Genomic DNA, 16,508 nt, shown 5'->3' on the forward strand with positions numbered 1-16,508 from the left:
GACTCCTTCACCTGCCCATTAAGAAGTGCCCCTTGCACTTAATTCTGCCACACCATGCTTCACTGTGGGGATGGTCTTAGGCCGGTGATGAGAAGTGCCTGGTCTTCACCAGACATAGTACTTGGAGTTTTGTCAAAAGAGTTCTATTTATCCACTTATCAGAGCAGATAATCTTTTTCTTCACATTCTCAGAGTCCTTTATAAGTCATTTGACAAACTTCAGACTCTGTCTAGTAACTCTACCATAAATGCCAGATTGATGTAGTGCTGATGAGATAGTCATCCTTTCAACAGGTTCTCTCATCTCAGCAAAGGACTTCTGACATCAGAGTGACCATTGTGTTCTTGGTAACCTTCCTGACCATTCATCTTCCATTTCACAGTTATTGAGGCCATTGTGCTCTTGGGGACACTTAAAGTATTACAAACTTCTTTATATTCCTTGCTTTGTACCCCAGTAAATACAAGTCATCACCAATATACTAACAACCCAATTGTCCTTCATTCACTCAGAATATGGAACCAATGTTAGAAGTATTTTAAGATAGAGATACTTCTATCTGTGGCACCTCTGCACGAGAACCACCTTTACCCACCCTCTCAAATGTACGCAGTTTTTAATTTTTGGAAAACATCTGGGATTAAATCACTTAGAGACTTGTACATAGACAATGTCTTCACATCCTCCAAACAATTACATTCCAAATTTAACTTTCCAGCTGCACATTTCTTTCACTACCTTCAAATTAGAAACTTTGTAAAACAAAACCTGCCCAATTTTTCTCACCTCCCACCTACCCCATTCCGAAAAAATATTGATCAGTCTTGAGGATCCGTAATATATATAAAAAAAATGTACAGTCACTTCCTTTCAAAGCTCCCAGAGTACAGTGGGAAAAGGATCAACCACTCAACATCTCATAAAAGGAGTGGAAAGTAGCCATGCACAGAATTCACTCGAGCTCCATATGTGCAAAGTATAGAATTATTCAACTTAAAATTATTTATCGAGCGCATTTGTCTCGTTTAAAATTGTCCAACCTGCAAACATTGCAATCAAGCTCCAGCCTCACTGGCCCACATGTTTTGTGCCTGCACCAAATTAACATCATTCTGGACCAAAATCTTTAAATGCCATTCAGACAGCCTGAGGGGTCACAATCCCTCCTAATCCAGTAACAGCTGTGTTTGGTGGACTTCCAGATGGGCGTAAAGTGGAGAAGAACAGACAAACTGGAATGGCCTTTACTACACTATTAGCATGTAGACTTATTTTGCTCAACTGGAAGAATCCTAGCCCCCTTCTTTTGGGTAACTGATGTTATATACTATTTGAAATTGGAAAAAAATCAAATTCTCACTTAGAGGATCTGTTCAAAACTTTTTCAGAACCTGGCAGGATCTAATCAATAACATTTTGGAATAAGCATTTAAATTGAGGAAGCAGATTCTTTCCCTTTTTTATTCTTTTTATTTTTATTCATTTATTAATTTATCTATTTACTTATTTTTACTAGTTTAAAGTTTTACTCTGCTGGCCTTGCTCTCTTTCTCATGGGTGGGGGTTGATTTGTTTCGAACCTATTTTTGTTAAACTTGACTTGCTTGTATGGAATGTTATTTGATTTTAACAAAATGCTTAAAAAAAGCATTTAGAAATAGTTCTATGCCCTTTTCCTAGTTTATGCCTTGTCACAGTTTGACCACAGAGTTCTACAGTGAGTTCCTTGGACTTTGTTCTGACATGCAGTGTGAATGGTAGGACCTTAGAAACACAAGTGTGTGCTTTTCTTAATGATGTCCAATCAATTAATTTCGCCACCGGTGGGCCATGATCAAGTTCTGGACACATCTCAAGGAGAATTAAAGCAAACAGGATTCACCTGACCACAATTTGGAGTGCCAAAGCAAAGTTTCTGAATATTTATATAAATGAGAGATTTCTAAAAACATGTTTACATTTTGTTGTTTTGTGTTATTGAGTGTAGATTGATAGACGCAAATGACAAATAAATCTATTTCACTATAGATCTACAAAACAATAAAGTGTGTAGAAAGTTGAGGGGTCTGAATACATTCTGAATCCACTGTATATCTTTTGGTGACTAATCAGATGTCTTTCACAAATAGGTTCGGAGTCCAGGTAAGTTGTACATCTTGGAGATGCATTATGAAAAAGAGACTTCACCTATTCCAGTGTCGTCTTTAAAATTTCCCTGTTGATGATGGACATGAGTGTGCATAATAAAATTCATCAGAATTTGGATAAACTCTTTCCAAGACTGAAGGTGGACATTATTTACCTCTAAATTAACTCATAAAGCATGTGGCCATAATGGGTGGAATGAAGCAGGCATCAAAGGGAATGGATTGCTTCCATTGAGATCCAGTAAGCTTTGGATCTCTTGGATTTGTCTATTATCCATTCCCACGGTGAGTGCTCCTCGTCTCAGAATCTGCTTATCATCTCAGTATTTAAACGAAAGGATACACCATCGCTGACCTGTGCTCACAGAATGCTGCTGTCCAAATACATTCCTTCTTTCTAATTATAAAATTACCCTGAGTTTGTTTTCACTGTCTGGTGGTCTGCTAGGAGCCCATTTTATTTCATTGTAATCTTCCTTCTTGGCAGAGGACCGAGTCAGATGCCTAAAACTCACATGATGAAGACTCAGTCTTGGTAATTATGGGATTAGGCTCTTCATGCTCATATCCATGCTTTCAGGCTGAGCAGCCCTTCTTCATTATGTCTCCTTTCGATGACCTGTTTCCAACATTTGTAACCCTTGCCATTTTCATTCACTTAAGATTATATAAACCATGTTGTTGTTATGACGGCACGGTGGCGCAGCAGGTAGTGCTGCTGCCTCGTAGTTAGGAGACCCGGGTTCGCTTCCTGGATCCTCCCTGCGTGGAGTTTGCATGTTCTCCCCGTGTCTGTGTGGGTTTCCTCCCACAGTCCAAAGACATGCGGGTTAGGTGCATTGGTTATTCTAAATTGTCCCTAGTGTGTGTGTGCCCTGCGGTGGGCTGGTGCCCTGCCCAGGGTTTGTTTCCTGCCTTGCGCCCTGTGTTGGCTGGGATTGGCTCCAGCAGACCCCCGTGATCCTGTAATTAGGATATAGCGGGTTGGATGATGGATGTTGTTATAAATTTATAGAAAGGACAGAAGTATGTGGAGTTTTACTTATTCCTAAAAGTCATAACAATAATGAACTTTGCACAAACCCCTATTTCAGTGTTCTTTTTTCAATCAGTTTATCAGTCTTCTGAACCTGCCTATATTCATGACATGCTCATGATACTGTATTTGGAATCTATCATGGCAACATGGAGTTCAAGGTGGCAGGCAGCCCATCCCAGGATACGCTAACTCACATACACCCACCTTCACTAAAACTGAGCCAATTTAGAGTCATTAATCAACCTAACATACACTCACAATGTTTTACTGTGAACAAGTGTTTACAAAAAGCCCTTTTAACCTCTGCAGATTCATTTTTTATATTGGTGGACAAGTTAATACAGGTAATACCTAAAATATTAGCCTTGATTTACATTCACAGCCTATCAATGCTTACCTGTTTAGCATTCCCTACCTTAGGCGAGGCAGAGGGGTGTGTGATAGTGGCAAAAAATGACATTTTGATACTTTCTGGGACTTTGATGATCATGATAATTTGACAATATTTTGCATGCTTTAAAAAGGTGTTTGTAAAAGTCTTATTGATCTAGATTGGTCTTGATATTAATTGTAGCATACTAATGAGATTAGTGGAAGCAACAGTTAAGGAAAACAGGTCTTATTTATTTACTTAAAACTGAAGTACAATAACACAAAAACATTAAAATCATCTGTCAAAGTACTACTGAGATCAAACAGTGCAAGTATGAGTAAATATTTCATAGTGGCCTACAGGATTTACATAAAAGACCAACAAAACTATTATGGGAGCATTTTAAATAGACACTTACCCTTAATGTAGGCAAGGTACGAATCCATCCATCCATCCATCCATTATCCAACCCGTGATATCCTAATTACAGAGTCACGGGGGTGTGCTGGAGCGAATCCCAGCCAACAGAGGGCGCAAGGCAGGAAACAAACCCCCAGCAGGGTGCCAGCCCACCGCAGGGCACACACCCGTACACCAAGCACACATTAGGGACAATTTAGAATCACCAATGCACCTAACATGCATGTCTTTGGACTGTGGGAGGAAACCGGAGCACCCAGAGGAATCCCACGCTGACACGGGGAGAACATGCAAACTCCACGCAGTGAGGACCTGGTAAGCGAACCCAGGTATCTTTACTAACTGCGCCACCGTGCCGCCCGAGGTACGAATACAAAGGGAATAAAATGCTAATCATAAGTGAACTACATGGTATGAACATTACAGTCTGGATAAAGATAAACTGCTTTGTTGTAAAATGAATTGTGTGGCATACAAGCAACAACATAAATCTAACATATTGTACAGGTCAGGTCAGGTCGGGGAGCATAAATTGGTACACCCACCATCGAACAGCTCGGGATCATAGTTGGCAGCCCCCCAAGCAGTCCCCAGTCCCCAACCGGAAATGACCATCCATCTACCGCAGCCAGGTATTACATGGGCTTTCCCCTTGGCCTGGTCCAGCTGCTCAGGTCCTCAACTTTGAGGATCCTATGAGCCGGATCACCCTCGGGAAATTGCATCACATGGCTGTAGTGCCGTAAATGGCGCTCCCTCACAATGAAGGCCGTGTGCCTCATTCAGGACTCCATGAGGAACCACTCATTTGACACAGAGTTCAACCAGCGGTACCCAAGGATTCTCCAAAGAGACACAGTACTGAAGGAGTTCCGTCTTTGTAAAAATCCAAAGTTCTGTCAAATACTGCATAGGGAAAAAACTATAGTATTTGTAAAGTTCTGTCCAATATTGCACAAAGATATCAGAAAAAATGAAACAATAGTACAGTTCTACTGAGGAACCTTCAAGTTGTGTGACAGAAACATCAGTCGGTCTATAGCATCTGACTTCAGAGCAGTACAGTTACATGTTACAACATTTTCTCCAGTGCTGAAAGCCCCCTCAGATGGGCTGCTTGATGAAGGATTGCACAGGCACTTTTTTTTCAAGTTTCCCCAATTTGGGGAAAAGTACTTCTTGTGTTTCCCTCCACTCTAGTGGATTAACATCACTGTCCACCTCAAGTATCATCAAGCAGCTCTTGATCTCTTTTTCAATAGCAGTGTGCTGAGCCTCACCTTCTCTGAATTCCTGCGATTTTTGGAAATAGCTGCTTAAAGACTTAATTTCTTTTTTTTCCCCAACCATGGTCGGTTCAGATATATACATTGAAATGAATAAAACGGTTGGGATTTACGGGCATGCACAATGTGTCCATTCTGCTGCATCATTGCTTTAACATTGTTGTCATTATTGTACATACATTATACACAAGTTGGGGTTGGGACAAAGAGGGGCGAGCAGGCGGGGATCTGTGTGAGCGTTTTAAATAAATGAAGAAAGAAAAGTGCTTTGGAATTGAAGTTCCCCCAACCAAGACTGCTTGCGAAATAAAACACACCCAATAGGCATATGCTTGTTACAGAAATAAAAATAATGCATTCGAATGAATTATGTAATTCATTTGAACTGATTTTTCTCCTTGTGCCTGACACCTACAGGGCTCTGTACTTGTGGTGCACTCGCTTTGTACACATGCAGTAGTCTATCCTGTTTGGTTGAATGAAACAGTGAATGCATGCATTGCCAAGGTGTATTTTTGATTGTTTATTGCAAAGTGAGTGACATACTCGATAATTTCAGCTCACACATTGTTAAAACAACAAGTTAGGAATTATTGTATATGATACATATTGCACACTCCTACAGAGGCCAGAACCCTCTCTGCTCATGAACCACACTCTTGCCCGTATTCACAAATATGCCTTTGTACCTCTTCCACTGAAAGGGCTACATTTTACAATACCTTAGCAAAAGCCAAGAGTCACTTCAAGAGTTTCCCTCCTTCTGGGATTCTCTGATGTGGCACTCCTCATCCAGATAGCTGCCTATGAAAGGGTTGCACAAATACTCTAACAGAGCCAAGGGCTCACTTGAATGTTACGGATATGACAGTCTGCACTCAAATCACTACCCATGCAAGAACTTACCTTGAATGAACACAGTTTGTTATTTTAAAATTTATCAGGTCATTGCTAAATGTTTTGGAAGATGAATGTTCTCTTCGTTCCCTTGTACTAATTCATGTCTGAGAAGTAAGATTTACAAAACCATGTAATAGCATGCTTTGTTTTAGCAAACAGAAAAATATTTGTGCAAAGGACTCAAGGTCTGAGCATTCCACACATGAGTCTGCCTTATCACGTTTTCCCTTAGCTTACATCTGAACACCATAACAAAAGGGGCCAAGAAGTCAAGTTGCATAAGGGGCGTTGAAGGGGCTCAAGGATTGTGTATAATAAAGTGTTGACTGTTACATTTTATAATGATATTAAATCACGCATTCTAGGGGTATAAAACTGGACCCCACCCAACAGACGTGGTTCTTAAGAGCCCTGACGCTGTCATGTATATTTGATTGTCTGCTTTTCTGGAACGCTTCTCACTGTGACTCTAAAAATAAAGCTGCTTTATAACCGCACCTGCTGTCGGGTCTGAGTTTTCGTCCACAGTTTTGGCGCCCAACGGGCAGGAGACGGAAGACGGCTCCTCGTGCAGGATCGTCCAGATGACCGTGGTGGAGCCGATTCCGGCTGGGTCGGGTCCAGCTTCGGTAAATGTAGGATTGGCCTGCCTTGGCGTTTCCTGTGTGGGGAGTCCCTGACCTCCTCCTAGCCGATACGAGGCACGACTGGATGGGCATTTCCTGGCAGGTGGACGGAGTCACGGTGAGTAGATCGGGGGATTCCTGTTAGTTTGACTGGTGTGCTGGAAGTAATATGAATATAGAAGGAAAAGGAATAAAAAGCATATGCAAAATAAAGAATAAGAAAGCATACTGTATGGAAAATGCATAGGAGGGTTCTAGGGGCTCACGGAAAGTGGCTTTGGGACCCTACGGAAAACGGCACAGTGTGAATGTTAGCTAGTCACCCCTGTGGAAAGGATTAGAAAAGAGGCGAATGGCACGCTCCTGTAATAATTTGAGGAACAGGGGTGAAAGGGCGTATTTAGAGAATGTGTGTCTAAATAAACGGGAGGTCGAGTTTTTCATCCGCTGTCTGGTCATACTCTTGTTTCAACGGGTTGCTAAGGTGACGGAGACAATACCCTGGCAGATTGACGCATACAAACCGTCTAATGAAGGGATCGGGGTAAAAACCTCCATATCCTGGACTCCACGGGGCGTATTGATGTAGGATTCTGCTGATGCGAATAAACGGACACGAAGTCACCTGAAGCTGTAATCCAGGAATAGGAGCGGACGGCGGGTGGAACGGGGTTTATCGAGGGCTGAGTCACTTTCTGCTGAGATCCTGCCACTCACTATGGGAAAAACAATCAGCAAGCCAGTCAAACAGTCCCCCAAGAGTCCTAAAAAACCTAACGTTAGAAGGATTATTTTCGGGGGATCGCCAGGCTCCTAGTGCGCTGTCGGGATCAAAAGGCGGGTCCCCTAGAAAGCTCATTGAAAAGAAGACAGGATTAGATTTAAAAAAAAAAATGTGGGAAGTGGAATAAAGACAGTGGAGGTAGATGGCCAGTGGAAGGAACTGGAAATATGAATGAGATAAAGGACATTAGAAAAATATTGTGCAGAAATACACAGGATTGTTGTAATTGAGGTCCCTAACCCCCGACACGATCCCACACAATCCCCAGAAAATGCTTACCCCGCTACTGTAATGATACACCGTAACTGGCATATTCAACAGCTGAAAGACGTAGTATCCGAATTGACTGATCGTAAGGTAATCGGTGGGTTGAAGTTTGTGGAACAGGTGCAGCAACTAGATAATATGTACAAACCCGGTGCAGCCGAGTGGAACCAAGTGCTACGCAGAAAGTTGGGCACTACTTGGGCTACTGTCAATTATGGGCAGCATAACAGAGTACAGTGGCAGTGGAATGAGGCATTGCCTCGTGGTCAAAATAATGAGGGTCCTTTCCTTGCCCAATGGGAACCCGTGAAAACTGCAATAACTGCAAAATATAAAAAGGGCACCGACTACCTTTTCAGCTGCCAAACAAAAGAAAGATGAGACGGTAGATGAATGGGCACACCGCATTCAGGACTTGATGACAAACCATTCTGGCTTAGACAGCCCAGACGACCGTAACAAGGCAGCGGTTCCTCCTTTTCTGTCACAACTCAGAAGTGATATCCAAAATAAAGTACGCACGTCTTGTATTTGGATGGGAAAGTGCCACTTTTGATGAAGTTAAAAGACACGCGGAGCATGCTGAACGACAGACTAAACAAAAAGAGTCAGACACTCAGACCAAGTTAATCGCGGCACAAATGAATTATTATGCAGGTGGAGCTGCCTCAGGCAGGGGTCGAGGACGTAAGGATGTGGATTTTTCCGAGAACAGGGCGAAGCCGGGGGAGAGGTCGTGGATTTTACTCCCTAATCCGAATTCTTCGCCTGCTCAGCCACCTCTCCCCTCAGATCAAGCACCTACACATCTTGCCTGTTACGATGGGACACGTCTGCCGCAATTGCCCACATCAGCTTCCTCCCCCGCCTTCCTTACCTGAACCTGAGGATATTCCTTTCACAGGGACTCCCAGCCACTCTCTTCAGTTGCCTTTGCTCACTCGCCATCAAAGGAGTCTTTAGCCCTGTATTTCCCTGATGATCTCTGAGCTATTGCCAGCTTTCCTTTTATGAGCTCTGAGCATGCACTTCACTCACTTAAAAGCTACACCTTTCCAAATAATCTATAATATAAGCACTAAAAGCACATATTAAAGGTTACAAGTTTATTTTTATATATTTCACAGTCTTATTCTGTCTTATGAGCAACATCATATGAGTCATTCATTCTGTAGGTCCCTTAGGGTCTATGAGCTAATGCTAGCTCTTTTGTATGAGCTCTGGGCACACAGTTTATTCACTTAAAGGTACACTTATGCAAATAATCCTAATTAAAACACAAAAAAGGAATAGATTGAGATGAATTTACCAAACTATTAAACCGCAATTTGTTATTTGCATCACACACGCCTTCACCAGAGGCCTTATGTATAAACAGAGCATATGCAAAAAATGTTGTGTATGCCCATTTCAACACTCAACACATTTTCACAGCAGCCTGCCCCATTACGTACACACATTTCTGCTCGGTTTTGCAAACTGGTGGCACCCAGCATCAAAGCAGTGCTACTGTTTCTTTGCAGCCTCCCTTTTTTCAAATTTGCATCAGTGACAGGGGATTTAGTAAATATTTCAAAATTAACTGCACATCATTTACAAATTTAATTCACTTGATTGTGATCATTCTGTGACAATATAATGAATGAACAGTGAATGCACAGAATGAACAAACTATTCCAAATACTATAGCTGCTTTAGAGTTGTTACTCTCAGTACACCACTCAAGAGTATTTCAACCCATTGTATGTGTGTGGTATCATAGCTGCACAGCAGCTGATAGGAAAGCACTACGGCACTTTATGTCGAGAGTGCAGAGGATTATTCGGATACGGCTTCCAGCCCTGGAAGACATTTATAGAACATGCTGCCTAAAGAAAGCCACCAGAATTTGCATGGATTCCACTCAACCATGCCATAGTCTATTTGAACTTGTTCCTGCCTTGTGCTTGATGCTTGATGGGGCTGGCATGACCCTGGATGAATGGAATAATTAAACATGTATAACAGAAATCTTTCAATGTTCCATACAAATTTTGAAGAATCTGTGTTCTAACCTTACATCTGGCTTTACATTTACTGTAATACAGCGCTCATTGGGTGGCGACTGGTTACGTGGAGAAAGAAAATGGAAGTAAAGGAATTCGGGGTTGGTATGTTTCATGCTTAATACATGATTTAAGTATTTCATCATGAAAATGTAATCAAGTATACATCTTACTCTTCTAAAATATCTGTAATAACATGAATGTAATGTATTCTGTGTGGCAATCAGTGCCTGCACGCTCCTGTCAAGGAAAGAGAAAGCATGTTTAAGAAGTAAGTAGTGATTAATGACTGGATCAGGGAACACATACTACTTTAGTTACGATGTGATTTGAGAAACTCCAGCAAATTAAACATAGATTACAAGATGAAGTTTACAACGTTCTACTTTAATGACAAAATAAACTATGAGATTAAAGTGGAAAGTTTGAGATTAAAGTCTACATTTCACCCTTTTTTTCTTCACTGTGTCCCTAATTTTTTTCATTATTTTCTCTGTGCCCTCATAAATTTCCATATGTCACTCTGACGGTGAGCACTGTGCGACTTTCTGAACTTGAACTTTTGAGTGTCTCTGCCATGCTATATCACTCCATCACTTTTCTTTTGTTGCTTACATAACCACTTAAGCCAACAAATAGTACGTTTTTCCATGCTTTCATTTTGCATTCGCTGAAGCTGATTTTTTTTCATGCTTTTGCCATCGTCTTTTCACAAAATACTGAATGTAACGGACTATTTTTATTAATTTGGATATTCAAAGAAGCGTAATTCTGGGAGGAGTCAGGGTGGGGGCGTCAGGCGTGTGCATGTGCGTTACTTTTCACTCTGACCGGGATTTATGGAGCTGAAGTGTGTGGAAATTGGCTTACGCACAGTTTACTGCTTCTGAATTTTTTTGTGCATGCGCACATTTCCACTTTTGTCCGTACACCATGTTTTAGTGTGAATTCTATGCATGCCGTTATAGATGAGGCCCCAGCTCCTCTTCTGGTAAAACCTGATTACACACACTGTGTCTGCCTGCTCATGCAACCTTAACTGACTTCTTTCAACCAAAAGAATCAGCTATTGTACAATTGTATTAGTACATCTGTTATGGACAGTGAGTCCTGCATCCATGTGAAGCTATTTCATTTTGGCCATTTTTAGATGCAACCTTATTCTTTCAGTCACAATCCAGAGTTTGTGACTAATGATCAGTAAAATAGCAAGGTTATATTTTGTATATGGTTTCCGAGAAATTACACTAAAATTTCTTTTGCATGCAATTTTGCAATCATGAAAGGTGAAACAAAATTTTTTTTGTGGGGTAGTTGGGATTTTTTTGGTTAGTAATCAAGAGAAAAGCCAAGCAAAATGACACCTTTTATTGGCTAAAATTCTGCTCCCTAAAGCTTCATTTACTGGCATTTTTTTCCGCAGCTGCGTAATGTAGGTAAATCCACATCAAACCAAGAATATCAATATTATTTTATAGATCTCATTTACATTGCTACTGACCAATGAATTGTTTTTTTTTTTCTATACTACATATTGTCTACATGAAGATACACCAAAATGCACTTTCAATGCACATTACTGTGTTTTATCATCAGGGAAATGAACTATGTAGGCCGTTATCTAGCAACCACACTGCCCTGTTTCTTCATTCCTGCAAATGCAAAGTATCATTCTGTATCCAGCATTTGAGGATGGTGATTGCCAAGATTATCATCATAACTAGCAAAGCGGGTAGAACATAAGAACACAAGGAACTTGACAAACGAGAGGAGATCATTCAATCCATGTTGTGGTATGAAATTTTGCATATAAGTTGATAAACATTTTGTTTTTATTTGTAACTTATAACACTAATGTCTATGATTGATAAGAACACCAATGGATTGATGGTTAAGAAACCGTCCCCTTTTAGGACTGAGTCTCTTTGTAATTTTACAACAGGATTGGGGGAATTGCCTGGAACCAGTTTGGCAAGCGATTCTCTGTAGGACTTTCTCAGTCAGTCCCCACAGGAAAGCCTGAATCGGAGGCCATTCTGTAGCACAACTCCCTATTGGCTTTAGAATTTGAACAAAGAAGATATAAATTTGGTTGCTTTACGCCTCCCTATCTCTCTTATAAACATCACAGTGAAGAATTATCTGTCTGTCACACCATTGCCATTAGGAGCACAACTTGGCAGCCGTATTGAGACAGGCATGTGGCCTGTTCTGAAGAAAGCTGACTGAAAATGATGCCTTAACTAGAGACATTTTAAGTAACTACAAGTCTGTGTGCCGCCTGAAACTACACATCAGCATTTATCAGGTTGTACGGTTGCCCCTATCCACTTGTACTTTGCTTCTTGTTATTATTTATGAATATTATCAATAATACATTATTTAAGTTGAAAATTAACTCCTGCTTGTCTTTTACTACACCTAATTGCCTGAAGTTATGAATGTAGAAGGGAAGGTAGGGAGAAGTTATATGGTGCGATACCTTAAAAACAGGGGAAAGTCTGTGAGATTTGAGGTATTCTGACAAAGGCTACACATTAATAATACAAATGGGGAAAGCAGAGTAATAGATAGATAGATACTTTATTAATCCCAAGGGGAAATTCACATACTCCAGCAGCAGCACACTGATAAAGAACAATATTAAACTAAAGAGTGATAACAATGAAGGTATAACAGACAGACAATAACTTTGTATTATATATCTCTACTACCAAGACAAAACAGTCCACCGAGCCTGTTTGTTTAGCTAATAGCTAAGCTATCCCAGTATCTCCTCCAGATTCTCCAGGTTGTCAAGATTTCTGCTTCAACTACAGGTCTCGGGGGTTTGTTCCAGTGTCCCACAACTTTTTGCATAAAGAAGAGCTTTCTGGCTTCAGTCCTAAAAGCATCTCCCCTTTTTTTCCACTGATGTCCCTAAGTGCGTGATTCACCCTTAAGCTGATAGAATTCTGCAAAATCTAGTTTAATTGAACTTGATTTAAGCCCACCTGTGTCAAACTGAGTTGAATGAACATTGTGTAGGAAGGCACCTAAGTATCTGTGTAGGTCCAGAAAATCACACTGCATGTCAGAAAAAGAAAAAAGAAAACAACAAATTGTGCTGAGGCCTACAATGTAGATCAATCAGGGCAAGGATATAACACCAATTCTAAAACTCTGAGTATTATCAGAAGCACAGTTGTAGTGCTCATGTGGTATGGCTCTGGTCTGGACACCTACCGAGCTGCATGGGAATTGTAGTTTGGGGGTGGGAGGGCAGCCCTGTTGGATTTGTTTAGGATCCCAGGGGTCTATGACAGTGGAGGACTCCCTTGTTTAGCAGCATTTCCACCGGACCCAGAATTGCTCCAGAGGGAACAATGTTCTGGAACTGGAATTACTGCAGGCTCCGTTATAAAAGCAGCCAATCCACCTTATTTGGGGACTTGGAGTCTGGAGAGGAGGAGGGCAAAGCTCACTTGGGGTAGTTTGGAGGAAGTAAAAAAGGAAAAAGAATCGTTAATAATGTGTTTTTGCAAAAAGAATCCCGTCCAATGGTATGTTGCCAAATAAAAGGGATTATTTCAGCCTAGGACTCAAGTCCATGTAGTTGTGTAAAGGTTTTGGGCTTCTACCAAGCCCCCTGGAGGCCACAGTATTGATAACATTAGTTGAATTTAAACATAGCATATAAAAATACAAGATCAGTGAAGACTTTATAAAGCATCTGTTTTCACTCAATTTGTCATCATATCTACATTTTTTGGTTGTATGAGTTTAATCTCTTCTTGTAGTATTAAAAAAATGACAATGTGACAGCAGTTTCAGAACTGGCCTTAATACATGCAATAAATGAGCTTAAGTCAGCTAGTAAAACAGCTAATAATACACTGCACAAGAGATTTTAAGAACCATAAATAAGTCTGCAAACGCTATCTATAGAAATTGTTAGACCTTCATGACAAGACTGAAAATTGGGGCAACGGCCGTCAGCAAAGCTATAGATATGCAAGAGCAACGGGGTCAGGTCTGTAGATGCACTTGTCCTCAAGGTCACTTCAAAGCTGATTAAGCAGACATTAGTTATGTGGTCCTTGGGATTACCACATCTTTATTGTGCCCTTCTACCACTCCACAACACTCGGTATGAAAGCAATATGATTACATGCTTTTCATAGCTTTTTCCAAAACCAAGTGAGGAACCAAATACTGTAGTTGGAGAATTCCAGCTTCATTTACACCCTGGCAATACCATATGACATATTTTACCTTGAAGTACTGTATAATGTCATCAGCAGAAAATTACTGATAAATACAAAGTAAATAAAATGGCTAGCAGGTTTAATTACTTGAAATTTGCAAGGTATTTAAAATTCGAATCCCACATGTGAAGTGAATTGATAAATATTTGTTGCAAAAACAGCTCATAAACAATACCAGCACATTTTAATGCAAATGAGGGGGCTCAAAGTGCCCTTCAAAATGTCAAAGAAGTAGTTACATGCAAAAGAAAAACAAGTCAAAATTTGATAAGAAAAATAATGCTTAAATGGCATGCAAAAATCAATAATTACAGTAATACATGATTATTTCATCTGGCATAGTAAAATGACAAATTCTGTATCTCTGTTCATGAAATGGAGAACCTGTGCATAGGCATTAGCTACACACGAACCTTCTCTGAATAAATGGGGTAGAAAATAGGTGGAAGATAAATGTCATTGTACCTTTGTAGCAAAATAAAAAAATTAGGGCAGCTTGATGGCACACATAGCGCCTTGTGGCACTTTGCCTAAGTACTTTGTCTGTAGGGTTGGAATATTCTCTCCATGTTCATGTTTGATTCATCATTTGTATCCCACAGTCTAAAGACAAGATTAATAAAAAACGTAACTCACACTAATGACAGTGACTAAGTGTGAGTTTCTGAGTATCCGTGGGGTCTCTGAAGGGCTCATTCATTGTGTTCATCTCTTTTGATCGATAGATAGATAGAACTTTATTTGTTTCAAAGGTGAAATTTTGCTTTATGGGTGGCACAGGTTCACTTGCATAAGGAGACCTGGGTTTGCTTCCCGGGTCCTCCCTGTGTGGAGTTTGCATGTTCTCCCCGTGTCTGTGTGGGTTTCCTCCAGGCACTCTGGTTTTCTCCCACAGTCCAAAGACATGCAGGTTAGGTGGATTGGCGATTCTAAATTGGCCCTAGTGTGTGCTTGGTGTGTGGGTGTGTTTGTGTGTGTCCTGCGGTGGGTTGGCACCCTGCCTGGGATTGGTCCCTGCCTTGTACCCTGTGTTGGCTGGGATTGGCTCCAGCAGACCCCCGTGACCCTGTGTTCGGATTCAGCGGGTTGTAAAATGGATGGATGGAATTTTGCTTTATACAAAAGATCTTTAAATAAATACATACATATACAGATAAGTAAGTAAATATGTAAGTAAATGTACACACCCTTATGTGTTGACATGCTCCAGAATGCCTATAAAGCAACAAAATAAAGGAGGCCCGGTAAATGAGCTTTCCCTTTAAATTAACATTTTGGTTTGGTGGGCCTCTCTTGAAGGGATGTTACCAGCCCAGCACACCACAGTGTTGAAAATCAGACTGTCCATCTCAGAGTTAAAAAAGATGTGAAGGATGTCGCTTCCCAATTAAAAGAACACAGTCTCCTAAGGGAGAAATGACCACTCTGCTCTTTCCCCAGTGTTATAGGAGTGGACCACCTCTGCATGCATTTCATGATTAGCGACTGTACATAGAGGCTGTTTGGTGCAGCAAAAGTCAAAAAGCAATTCCTTGGTTTTACTGTTGTTAATAAATTTCTTTGCACCAAGGAACAAAATTTTCCACCTGAGTGTACAGAATCATCTGAGAATTTCTTCAAGTGACATGATCTGTTGTTATATTTATAGTCAGAGGTGCACAGAATGAAGAGAAAAGGAGACAGGACTGTTCCTCATGGTGCTCCAGTCTTGCTTACATCTGTATCAGAAACACAGTCGAGGAATCTCACAAACTGCAGTCTGCCTGACATTATCCAGGACACCATTACTGCTGTCATTATTATTATTATTACTGCTGCAGCACAGAGTGCTTGGGTAGTCTAACCGGCCGTATTACAATAGGACAGTCAGCCACAGGGCAGGGGTGAAAGCGGTCGCTAACCACCTCTTCTCTCTTCCCTACAGACCAGACTATGAGTCCAAGGATGGACCATAATGTCACTGCCAGTGCAACCCTGGGACCTCCTGTAGATAGATGTGTGCCTTTCCTAACCATGCCCAGTCTATTGAATTGACTACACATGGACTGAAAAAGAATGCATTGAAACATCTCAATGGTGATCAACAGAATGGAGTGTACCTGAGCCAAATTTCAAATGTCACTGCCAAGGGCCTGGATACTTGTGTCAATGGGAAATTTCAGTTTTTTATTTTTAAGGAATTTGTGAAAATGTATAAAATCTTGTTTTCTGTTTGTTAATCTGTGGCATTGAGTGTTGCATGATGAAGAAAAAAAATATTTTAGCATAATACTGCAACATAACACAATAACAAAAAATCAGGATTGGCCTCCCCTAGACTTTCTCGTACACTCAGATATGGGGATGGATATTTGAGGAGTAGACCGCAAGACA

This window comes from Polypterus senegalus, chromosome 12 (genome assembly GCF_016835505.1).
Source record: "Polypterus senegalus isolate Bchr_013 chromosome 12, ASM1683550v1, whole genome shotgun sequence".
Lineage (NCBI taxonomy): Eukaryota > Metazoa > Chordata > Cladistia > Polypteriformes > Polypteridae > Polypterus > Polypterus senegalus.